This window comes from Protopterus annectens, chromosome 12.part0 (genome assembly GCF_019279795.1).
Source record: "Protopterus annectens isolate FY-2018-M chromosome 12.part0, PAN1.0, whole genome shotgun sequence".
Taxonomy (NCBI): Eukaryota; Metazoa; Chordata; order Ceratodontiformes; family Protopteridae; genus Protopterus; species Protopterus annectens.
Window position 1 is genome coordinate 1,333,900,192 of NC_056746.1, and position 13,025 is coordinate 1,333,913,216.

At 38.8% G+C, this 13,025-nt stretch overlaps 1 protein-coding gene across 1 annotated transcript in view; it reads left to right on the forward strand.

The window, feature by feature from the left end:
* LOC122817180 (tyrosine-protein kinase Srms-like) overlaps positions 1-13,025 on the forward strand; it is a 711,881-nt gene that overhangs the window by 676,815 nt on the left and 22,041 nt on the right. The gene's annotated exons all lie outside the window — the stretch shown is intronic.

The following is a 13,025-nucleotide window of genomic DNA, read 5'->3' on the forward strand; positions in this document are numbered from 1 at the left end:
ATGATTGCATTTTTAGCATCTTTGTCATTATGGGCCAACAGATATGCATCCATGGTAAGATTTACTTAATGATGGAAGGTTACAATAAGTGTATCAGGTATGTCCTTCCAAGTGCTTTTCAGATTTTACCTCCTCTCTAGCCTTACTTTCCCCTTTAATGTTTCCCCACTGTTCTCATTCTCTTGAATGCTTCAATGGATTTCCTTTTCTCAAGACCTTCTGGTAGTCTGTTAAATGGGTTTATAGCCCTGTCTGTAATACTTAGTCTAATATTTGTGCTGTATCATTCCCTTCTGTTATTCCTGCTCAGGATGACTCTCTTCCGTATTTGACATGCCCTATTTCATTAATACCATGTCCCCACTCTCTTCTTTCTGGTCTCAAGGGAGAATAGATCCAGTTTCTCTTCTCTCCAGTAATATTCCTACCCCTTCATCCTACAGGTCTTTCTGGAGGATTTCCTTTTTCTTCCTTCAAGCAGCCTCATGTCCCTTTCATTGCACACAGTACTTTAGGTGTGGGCTGACCAGGCCATTGAAGAAAGGAAACATTACCACTTTGTGTCTGTCACACTGATGTTACACCCCAGAATTGTGTTTGCTGTCACTACTGCCCTCTGCCCTATCAGTCTCCTTCTAGTGATCCATTCTAAGAGCAACTAGTAACACCATCTCATTCTTCTGCTCTGATGCCACTAGCTCTACTCTAACCAGCTGATAATTCACACCAGGGTCACTGTGACTGAAGTGGACTTTGCATGTCTTTACACTGAACTTTATTAGCTACCTTTCTGGATAGCCTTTCCATATCAGTTCCTAGCCTCTATCCCCACCCTTTACTACTGTACCCATCTTTGTGTCATCAGTGAAGATGTTCTTATTTTGTATTCCATCAGGTATGTGAAAGGCAAACATAATGTGTCAGTAGCTCAACAGGTATCATACTTGCCTTTGGCGCTGGGAGATCAAAAGGTTTTGGATTCTAGTCCCACAGCAGGTACTTGGATTTATTTTCCAATACTGACACTGCCGTTCCCCGTTCGATTCTCAGAGCGTCTCCTGTGTGGCGACATGCATGAATGGGCGTTCCTTCATTGAAGGTTGTGCATTAGGCCCAGCAAGCCAGCATGTAAAACTGTACTGCCAATCATTAGCGGACCGGAGTTCCGCTGTGGCGACCCCTAACCGGGAAAAGCCGAAAGATACAAACAAACAAATGCTCTCAGGTCTCCCCTGAAAAGATCACTAGTCTAGTGGGACTAACTTGGTCAATCAAAAGATAAAAATAAATAATGCAGATTACTAGACCATGACAGACTCCTTCAGTAGTTTAAATTCCTAGTGCCTATTATTGTCCCTCCCACACATCTCTCTGTGTTTTGTCATTCAGTTATGCAGGAGTCCCATTCCTGAGTCTTCATCCTACCCTCAGATCCTCTAATTTTCTATGCAGCCTGAGTCAGAGGCCTTGCTGAAGTCCAGATAGATCACATCCACTAGTACTTTCTTGCTAATTTTACCAGTTACCCAATTGTAAAATTAAATTAGGATTAATGTTGCCACCTTTTTCAGTAATCAAAACTGGGACTCAGAGCATGATGAAAGATAATGATATTAAAGTGGATATAAGACGAGATTAAGCATATGATATAACATTGGTGTGGTCAAGATTTTTCTGTGGCAATGTTTATGTAAGCAGAAACTCAAAAGAACAAAATAGAATAGTAAGGGCCCCTTCCAAATCATCAAATTATCTGATTGTAAGAACAGGTAATAAAATAAAGAAATGTTGCATAAGCTGTTATTAGAGCTTTTCATATGCAAAAATGAAATAAACAGATGGGGTCAGTCTCTTATTCAAAGACTGATTGCCTACAGACCAGTTACTGTGACTTTATTGGCTGTGTATGCCTCATATGTCTGACAAAGATCAAAAGAAAAAATAATGACTACAGAAATGCTTCTAGGCTTGTTTCATACACTTTTCCTGCAAAACCAGATTAATGATTAACTGCTCAAACAACAGAATGTGCCAGTCTATTTTATCCATAAGCTGCCTCTGTAACCACCAGTTATAGCTAGTTTATTGTTTGCATCTCAGTGTCATGCTTTATCTAATAAAAAATAATGATAATGATCAGAGTAATATATTTTATCTTACTGCTTTCAGGCTGTCAGACACATAAACTGCCCTATAAAACTGTCCCACTGACAAAGTACCCAGTACCAAGTTTCTATGGGAATTTTAAAGGCAAACATGAAAAAAGTAAGAAAAACACATTTTCTTTGGCTGCAGAAGTTGATGATACTGATGTTACTGACACTGCAATGCCTACAGCCAGAGAAAGCAGATAATCAACATCTTTACACCTTACATTTCAGTTTCTTTGGCATTCTTGTATCACAATCTGCCCTTGACACTCTGTGCCAATTACATGTAGTCAAGTGTCAAAAATATAAACAAAAAGGGACTACAGTAATTAGGCATGAAAAATATGTAAATAATTATAACCAATAAATATTTAAATCCATTGTATTTAGGCTCATAGGTTCATAGGTGTGTACTAGGCTAATGGCCCTGGGGCCTTTACAAGCCTAGCTATAGGATCACCATGGCATAGTGCCACCCGACTTTAGTTCCCAGTGCCTCTGTCGAGTAGAGCCACTGGAGATTTAAAATTGTAGCTATTATGCCAGATAACAAAGAACTCAACTACTTTCTGAAAACAAGTATTATTCTAAAAGTTATATTACTTTATGTGAAAGATTTATAGTGTTTGTGTACATTGCTTAGGTTCAGTATACCTGCAATTAAGCTTATGTTCAATGCAATGATCATTTGAAGATTAAAATAATTTCTTGATAGATTTAGACATAAGACTAGCATAAATCTTCATGCCATTTAAAACAAGCTTTAAAATAATGGGAAGCAGATGAGTCATCTGCTGCAGATGACTGTGATGAGTAACTTTGAAAAAGCCTTTTATCTTAAAACAACATGACGACAACTGACAGGGAGGCTACTTCAGCTTAAAACAACATTTATACAACTGTCACATTATGGAGGCCACTTAAAGAACAAGTGGAATAAATAAACAACTTACAGTCAAGAATATTAAAAAAAATCATTTTGCGAACATCAAACAGGACAAGCATTTAGACTTAAAACAGAAACAGAACATAGCCTTTGTGCAACAGACTTATTAAAATAAAAATAAGTGAGGAAGGCTTAGAAGTTTTTTAGCTGAAACCGGTCTGTGTTACATGGTTATGGAGTTTTCACTACCAGCCGAATAAAGGATACTGATGCTACAGCTGCTGGTCTCTATTTTCTGTTTTTTTATTTTAAAATATGACATACGCTGTTCCACAGATTTCAGTTTTATGTCAATGGGAAAAGTGATATGTCTATATGAATGTGAATAAAACAGACATGTAATGCCTGTCTTGTGCATATAGTATATTAAAAATATATTTTTCGGGAGAGACAGAAGATATTAACCTTTTTGTCTGGTACTCCATTAACAAATCAGTAGATGTTGGACTACGAGGTATTAGTGAACCTAGAGTGCCTCAGCATGACATTCTGTTCAGCATCAGGAGTTTTTTCTTTTTTTTTTGGTTAGAGGGCTTAAGTTCGAGGCCAGAATCTAGCACCTCTTCTGTTAGATGTCATATTACGGAAAGGCAGAGGTGTGCAACACTGATGATTCATGACTGCGTGTAGACCAGCTCAGGGATACTCTTGTCTTTTCCTATGGTGCCCTTTACAGTTTATGTTTAGACGGGCTTTGCTTGAGCCCATTGCTTAAGTTAACTTCCTCTCAGCAGACACTCTTCGGACTTCTCTTTACTAAGATATAACTTCATAAAGCACTGAAACCTTAAACTATGGCAAATCATCTATCCGTGATGGGTTGTCACGTTAACTTATAAAACTAGAAAGGTGATGTGTCAGTTAATGCTTTCCTTTCCCATTCCTGTTCACGAATTGAAAAGAAATTAAATCCAGCTAATTAGTGGGAGGAGACGAGAAATATGATTTCTTATTTACGATATTTAGCTGAAGTGTTGTAACTACTACTGATGTGTGACTGCTACGGGGTTTGGGTTGGAATCCTTCAGTTAAGGTTTGATAATTCCATTATTTTTTTATGTTTGCTATTATATTACAGTTTGTTTTATTTTAAATTTTGTTTTACTTTAAAGTTTTTACTTGGAGTTTTAAAGGTTCTAGGATAAGGTCAGCTAGAAAAAATCCTTTTCCATTTACTAATTGAAAAGGAATTAAAATGTAGTTAATTAGTGAGAGGAGCTGAGAGGAAGGATTTCTTATTCAGGGTTTTTAGCTGCATTCTTATTTCGCTGCATATGCTGTAAGACCGCTGCTGGTGTATGACCACTCTGAATTTGACTGTGGAAGCTCATCCCAGTTTTATCTCATTTGTTCATTCTAATGGGCATTGAAAGATCAAACTGGGAATGCCCTCCCTTTAGACTCTTAAAGATTGAGTTAGTCTCTGTTTCATATCATACCACTCACTTAGTGCACACTGCAATATTCAGAGTACTAATTGCTTATTTCCAGCTTACTTTTGAAACCTGTAACATCTGGGGCTAGACTACCAGCCACTGGAGAGCCTAGGAACTGCTACATAGGAATCAGCTTAGGATTAATGCTACTGCTTTGCTCCTAGTGAGAGAATGACAGAGGGGCTTTGACTACTGGTGGAGTCTGATTGGACAGTGTTTATTGGGACTTTATTGAGTGGTCTGCTTGCATTTTTGGTGAGAACTTCAGGTCCTTTGTTCCGCTTGCTTTCTGTTGCATCCAGTTGCTGCAGTTTCTAGCAGTTTCTAACCAGGGTATCAACCAAGAAAATACTACAGTAAATATACTGAACCCACAACATTTGAGTTAATACTACTTCTCAGAAAGCAGCTGGGCATTAATGCTGTTCATTTGCTTCTGCTGAAAGGAGCAACAAATCATCGATTCTTAGCCGCACACAGCTGCGCTGAGACCAGCACTATCTCAACTAACAAACAAATAGCATCTCCAGTAATCAAGTCTACACCTAAAAGGTACTACTCCCCCTTCAGCCCACATTAGTAGCACCTAGTGGATTTGCACTTTCCCAACAGTCTCTGTAGCCAGCTTGGTTAAAAAGGGCATCCTAAAACAATGAAATAATTGTCTCATGTTTACTGACAAGCATCTGCTACTTAAGCAAACTGATTCAGTGTGTGAGATGTAGTTATATGATGATATTGAATGCAATGTTCTCACACAAAGACACGACAAGTAGCCTGCAGATTTTCAGTACCAAAGCAATCACACACAGCTCAGACTAAACACATAGCTCTACCTATGCTGAGGCTCTTAAACATTATCTACCTAAACCATAAAGGCCTCCTAAACATAAACTAAAAAAAACAATACCCTTGGCTACCTCAAAAACACAAAACACAGACAATACCTACAATGAAACATACATGAAAGAGTCACACTTACTCAATTCAAAAGCCCATAAGGAAAACCTCTACACAATCCAATATCCTATTTTAGGTAAATCCATGAGACACACCGATGCTCCACTCCCCAGGCCTCGTAATGAGAGGGTTATGGTCAGTTGCCTATCAGGTGCCAGGATTCACTACATCATGCATGCACTTTAGTCCCTGCACCAGAAGTGAAGTGCACACACGACATAGTCACAGTACACTTGGGTGTAAATTACTTGAGTTGTATCTTCAAGGACTATATGAAGACAGACATGAACAAGCTCTTAGTGTATGTGTCTGAGGCAGGTATGAACCTAGCTTTGAGCAGCAGTCTACCATAGTCAAAAATGATGCTGCAATACAAACAAAAAATTATTGAAATCAACAATTGGCTTAGCTTTTGGTGTCATTCTAAGGGGGGTACAATATGTATTAGACTGGGAGTAGAGGGTAGACATTTCTACCTGGTTTGCTAGGAAAGACCTGCACCTGTCCTCCCAAGCATTTATATATTGGTTAAATACTAGTCCAGTCCATAGTGATTTTTTTTTAGGCAACATCAGTCTTCTAACGCTTGCAACTAAACAACATCATCTGGATAACATAAAGGTATTGCTTTTCATTGCTAGGAACCTAAACAAAATTTCCCTCCCTACAATCCTTCCTTATCCAGGAAAATATTGATATATGCATCATCACAGGGACCTGGTCCAAAACCAATGAGAGCAGGGTTTAAGAACAATGAGAGGCCTCCATCAGTACTGGGTGTAAGACCAATGAGTGCACTCCAGTGCAGCGTGTAAGACCAATGAAAGCTTAACATCAGTGCAAGGTTTAAGACCAATGAGAGCCCTCCATCAGTGCAGGGTTTAAGACCAATGAGAGCACTCCATCAGAGCATGGTTTAAGACCAATGAGAGCCCACCATCAGTGCAGGGTTTAAGACCAATGAGAGTCCACCATCAGTGTAGGGTTTAAGACCAATGAGAGTACCCCATCAGTGCAGGATTTTAGACCAATGAGAGTACCCCATCAGTGCAGGGTTTAAGACCAAGGAGATCCCACCATCAGAGCAGGGTTTAAGACCAATGAGAGCCCACCATCAGTGCAGGGTTTAAGACCAATGAGAGTACCCCATCAGTGCAGGCTTTAAGATCAATAAGAGCACTCCATCAGTGCAGGCTTTAAGACCAAGGATAGCACTCCATCACTGCAGGCTTTAAGACCAAGGACAGTACTCCATCAGTGCAGGGTTTAAGACCAATGAGAGCATTCCATCTGTACAGGGTTTAAGACCAAGGAGAGCACACCATCAGTCCAGTGTTTCAATACCTACCATACATCAGGCCCACTGCGTTAGATGAAGGCACCAAAGTCTGTGGTGTCTCCATATTCATAAAAAAAAGAAATTTCACCTTCAGACTCATTAGGTAAGGTAATTACCTGTAACACCTTCATGTCCAACTTACTATTAGCAAAACCCCTGCTTGACAGGGGCACAGGAAAATAATTTTCTTGGGTGGTGAATGCCAGGGAACCTTTTTGGCTAGGCTTATATAGGCCCTAGGGCCAATAGCCTAGTACCTACCTATGAGCCTATGAACCTAGGAATCATAACATAGCTAAAATAGGAACAGCTGTGTGTCCCGATCTGCGCATACCAACTACCTAACCAGTATGGAGTCCTTTTACATTAAACCAAACATTATTCTCCTTGTAGACCTCAACTATCCTTCCATTAACTAGGATACATTTACAGCCTTAAACATGTATGCACAGAAGTGTCTGGATTTCATCAGTACAAACTGTCCGGAGCAGTTATTCTGCACCCCATCCAGGGGCAATAAAATCCTGTACTTGGTCCTTACCAATATGAGGCAGCTTTACTCCCCACCATTTGCAACTTCCTCCATGCTCAACTCAGACCACAAAGCAGTCACATTCACCTTAATTCTGAAGCGAGAAGCATTGCTCAGTACTCCAGTATTCAAAGATTATGCTAAGGCCAGTTCTCCTAAAACTGACAGATGAGCTGGTTAACTTCAAAAGCCGTTTCCATTTTGATGATCTCACTGCTTATGCGGAATCCTTTACCACTGAATTCTATGCACATGCAAGCAACTCCATTACAACACCAAATTTAAAAATAAATTCTTATGATGGAACCCTAATTTAAATAGGATGTATAATAAAAGAAAAACTCATTGCACGTAAAGAAAAATTAACTGTCAAAATACCTGTAACGCTCTTCCTACATTTGACAAAGAAAGCTGAACCCTAATCAAAACAACCAAAGACAGATATGAGGTAAAAATACCCACCAAAATAAAGGCTAAACACAAAGTTTTCTATAACTGTGTTTGAAATCTTAGAAACAGTTCTTATAAGTGCACAGAGTTAATAGTGTATGATATCACATACTCGGACCCAGAGAACATAGCCAATATGCTAGCAGACAAATTTAGTTCAAACTTCACCTCCTCTCCAATAATCCCTGATCACATGCCTGTATACACACCGCCCCTCAAATCTCTCAAGTGCTCAAGGCACTATCCAAGGCCAGGAACACTACTTTCGTGGGCCCACTAACATAACATGCTGTCTGCTAGTCAGCCTGAAACATGATTTGTCAAACCATCCACAGAGGTCATTCAATATCATTCTCCAAATACACTTCATGCTAGATAAATTGAGGACAGTAACAATTATCCCTATATCAACAGACCTATTTAATTATAGACCTGTGAGTCTGAGCCACCTCATCTGTAATGTTATAGACTGAATCATTATGAAATTGATAAATAAGACATAGGTAACCTATAAGCCCTCGACCCAAGCTAGATGAGATTTGTCCAGAGTTGATCCTACCTAACCAGGGTGACTTCTTCAAAAAGGTTACTGAAGCAATGGATACGGGCAAATCAGTACACACTGCATATGTAGACCTCACAAAATCATTGAACACCATCCCACACTCAAATATTGTAGATAAACTCTCCAAGCTAAATGTAAATTCTTACGTAACCCATTGGATAGCAAAATGACTCACAAATAAAACCTAAAAAATTAGAGTGGGTGACTCTACCGCCTACAAAAGGCCAGTCATTATCATAACTGCCCAAAAGGCACCAAAATCTTCCCAGATGGTCTTTCCCAAACAAATAGTTTGTGTCAAAACCAGTAACTAAAACTAAATGCCAAGAAATTTATAACAGTATCCTTTGGTAGTCAGGGATCTGGGAACCTATGACAACAATGAACTTCCTTTTGATTGCCATGTGTCTGGTTTGTATACATAAGTCATTTGTTCATTACACAGCTTATATCTAAAGGTGTGGCATCCAGTTCCTGGGATATAATCATTCCAATGTACTCATCTGTCATCAGGTCAATCTTTGAATACAATGATCCATTCGGTATAAACCTGTCCAGTTGTTACAGCAACATGTGTTAGAGTGTGTTTTAAATTTGTTGTTTTGAACATTTTTTCCAGTAAGCAGTTAAACAAAATGTATGAACCAATGACAAAAGTGTGCATTTCAAAACATTTCAACCATATAAGGCCACTCAGACAGCTGCCATTATAATTCAACAATATCTCTACATAAAATGTGTACATATCACATGCCTGAATGTGATAATAATGTCCACAATAAAGTATTCCAGTTTGCTTTACACAAATGCAAACTAGTCCATCAAAGACAGACTAATGTTTTTTTAACTCTATCAGCTCAGCAGGGTCAGTCATTTTTATCTATAGACATCCACTAAACCCAACAATTATGCAGACATTGTAGACTTCATCCTTCTCTGATGTCTGGGTCAAAAAATTAATAATAGCCAAAGCCATATATTAGAAAAAAATTGTTTCACAAAAACACACACAGTAACCACAGTATTCCTACTTAATTCATACACACACACACACACACACACACACACACACACACACACACAGACTAGTTCTGCAAAGCCAGATTAAAGACTGTTTAAAAATGATCCAATGATAAGAACATAAGATACTTTCATCCACAGAGAGCCCCCAGCAACTACAGCAGTTATAGCTACTTTGTTGATGATGTATCCTCCATGTTGTTGTTATGAAAAAATAATGACAGGTACTTTATTGGTAGCTTTGGGTGAACTACATGAAATTGTATAAAGATCACTAGCATTATGACATAAGATCCAGCCAGGTGTAGCAAAGTTTAAATAAAGTGTTTATAAGGGCATAAGAAATATTAACCATTTGATAACATGCTATAGGCACAATCTTTACAGAGATAAAAGTCATTAGAATAATTCCACATTAAAGAGAACTATTACTAATGCAGTTGCTGCTGGCAAAAAAAATTACATTTCAGTGCTTCACCTACAAATTCATACCTCTCAAGTGTACAGATTTTTGCCTCATATTTCTGGTCCATTTTTCATAAAATTGCAGTTTTCTGGCAAATCAGTGGCAAATAATTAAAGACTGAAATTAGAAAATAACAACAGACATTAGAGTATCAGGCTTCATACCCTACAGAAAATTTGTGCTAATACAAAGCCTGTTATTCTATCAACTTTCTGCATTTGTAAGAGCAATATTTAAAAATTCTCCCTATTTTCAGCATTTGTTCTACTTTTATTTATGGCTTTGTCCAGATTTCTTGTTCTAAGAGGTTGAGAGGTATGAATGCAGTGCATGTTGCCCTTGAAAAATAACTTGCCTATGTTGTATTAAAATGGTAAGCTGGTGATATTGCCATAACATTTCCTGAACCAGATCAGCTATGGAGTAGGGGACAGTAGCAAAAAATGACAAACAAGTTTGTAATTACAAGGCATGTAGTCCAGGAGGTCATTAAGGGGCCTAGCCCAAATTCCAAATTGCTCCAAAGCGCTAACTGGTTAAGTGACTTGCTCAATGTCACACAGTATGTAAATGAAGGTGGGAGGATTCAAAACCTGCACCTTTGCCACAAGAAGCAGATCATTAACATGTTGGCACTTTAGTTCTCTCTGCTAACAGTTTTTATCTAAATGCTGAAATCCTTCACAATCCAATATTGTACAGTAGACTGTATCACAATAATAAGCAAACAATTACTATATAATGGATGCTGAAGATCAGAACACAGCAGTCTATGCAGTATTGTTCACATAAACCATGTAGCCTAATGGATAAAGCATCTGATCTTGGATCAGAAGATTGCAGGTTCGCATCCTACTATGGTCGTACAAGTAACACAGCACTTTTAACTTCTGCTGTTGTACAAGCATGAACTACTGTGTTCTCTAGATTGTGTAATTAGATCAGTAGGGGTTTTAATCTCACAACAGTCAACTTGTGTGTGTAAAGACAGGTCATGCCTACTCAACCTGGTGAACTTCTTTGAGAAGGTCACCAAAGCAATGGATGAGGGCAAAATGGTTTGCACTGCCTACCGTGACCTGGCCAAGGCATTTGATACCATACCACACTTGGGCATTGTTGACAAACTTAAGAAGTTAGGTATAGTCCATTCTTTTACCTTGTGGATAGCCAGATGGATCACAGATAGGCACAAGGAAGTTAGAACTGTCGAGTCCACTTCTACAAAGAGGTCAGTCACAAACTGAGTCCCTCAGGGATCAGTCCTGAGACCACTCCTTTTTGGCATTTACTTCTGTGAAATCAAGGCTAATGTCAGTGGCCTCTGGCTGACTAAATTTGCAAATGATTTAAAGTTAGGAGCTGTCACTGAATCCCTTACTGACACCAATGTTTTCTAGGAAGGGCTGACACATACAAATAAGTAATGTTAGAGCCATGGACTAAAAGTAAATGTCATGAAGTGCATAATAGTCTCCTTTGGGAAGTCATCCATTCTGGGTAACTATCATATTGACAATACACCTCTAAGATTTAACCCAGTAGTCAGGGACTTGGGGACACACACAGGCCGTAATCAAGCCTTTGACCATCACATGTCTACAGTAGTGAGGAAATCATTCTATGTTGTGCAAGTTATAAACAAAGGTATGGCATCTAAATCCAAGGAAGTCATTGTTACACTGTATTCAGCATTCATCAGACCTATCATTGAGTACAGTGTCCCCTTTGGTATGTATCTAACCAAGCATATCCAGCATTTGGAATGTCCACAGAGGTTCCTCACTAAAAGAATACAGGACATAAATAATACATCCTATCGCTCGTCTCTCTCTAACATAGATGACACGCAGGTGGGGTATTTTGTTTAAATGCTTTAATACATAAAAACATATCAGTATGGATAGCAGCATCATAAAATATAAACAAACTGGCTAACAGACAGACCATACATGCTTACATCTCAACAGCTTACTACAAAATGGCAGTCAAACTCACACATGTTCAGTATTTATACACTTGTGCAAGCCCTTGGATAACTTCTTAAAATGTACATACACACACATATTGATCTACATCCTCCCTCTTAAAAAGATTGTCCTTTGTTAAAACAATATTACAGTTAGACATGCATTACTATAGACATTAGAAACAAAATACAATGTTCATGTCCAAGTTGCTGTGTATCTAGTACATGGTTTAGAGATACGACCAAATTTCATAACATAACAATCTGGACTAAATTTAGCAAAATGGATAGTCTTCGGTGAAAAACTCATATCAGGAACTTCTGGATGCATCACAGGAACAGGAATGTCCTCTGGAACTTCCTCTGGAATTGGAACACCAGACAACCTACCCTGAGATAAAGAGGCTTTCTCACAGGCTATGTGCTGTGGTATAGGCTCAGACTGTCAGGCACCAGTCTCAAATGTTTCTGATTCCACCTAAAGTCTGCTCCTTGTGATTCCACAATGTACAATCTGAGCTCTGGGGAAATACCTTTCACGACTCCAATCCGATCATAACCCTTGGACATTTGCATCCTTACCACTTCTCCTTCTCGTAATGGATTGAGCGGTTTGCTGATCTTATCATAGTAAGACTTCTGGGTTAAACCCTTCTTCAACAGATTGGTTTTCACTGACCTGTTGTTCTTAAAACATGGAAACAACAATTGACTACTAATTGGTAATGTGGTTCTGGTTTGTCTCGACAGAAGTCTCTGGGCAGGTGAACCAAGATGTTTATCACAAGGAATATTTCTGAGATTCAAGAGATTCAGGAAAACATCACTATTATCTCATTTTGACTTCTCTAGTAACTGTTTTACACTTTGAACTGCACTTTCTGCCAAACCATTTGACTGCGGGTACTCTGGGCTACTTGTGACATGCATAAAGTCCCATTCTTCAGCAAATCTTTTGAACTGTTAGCTTGTAAACTGTGTGCCATTGTCAGAAATCACTTTGTGTGCACTACCATGTACTGCAAAATGATGCTTCATCTTAGTAATGACAGCACTGGATGCTAGGGTGGGAAGTAGGTCAATTTTGAACCAGTTGGAGTAACAGTATATACTATCACCAAATAATGTTGACTACTCCACTCGAAGATGCCAGTTGCTCCTGTCAAAAAAGGTAGTTCAGGAATCTGGTTTA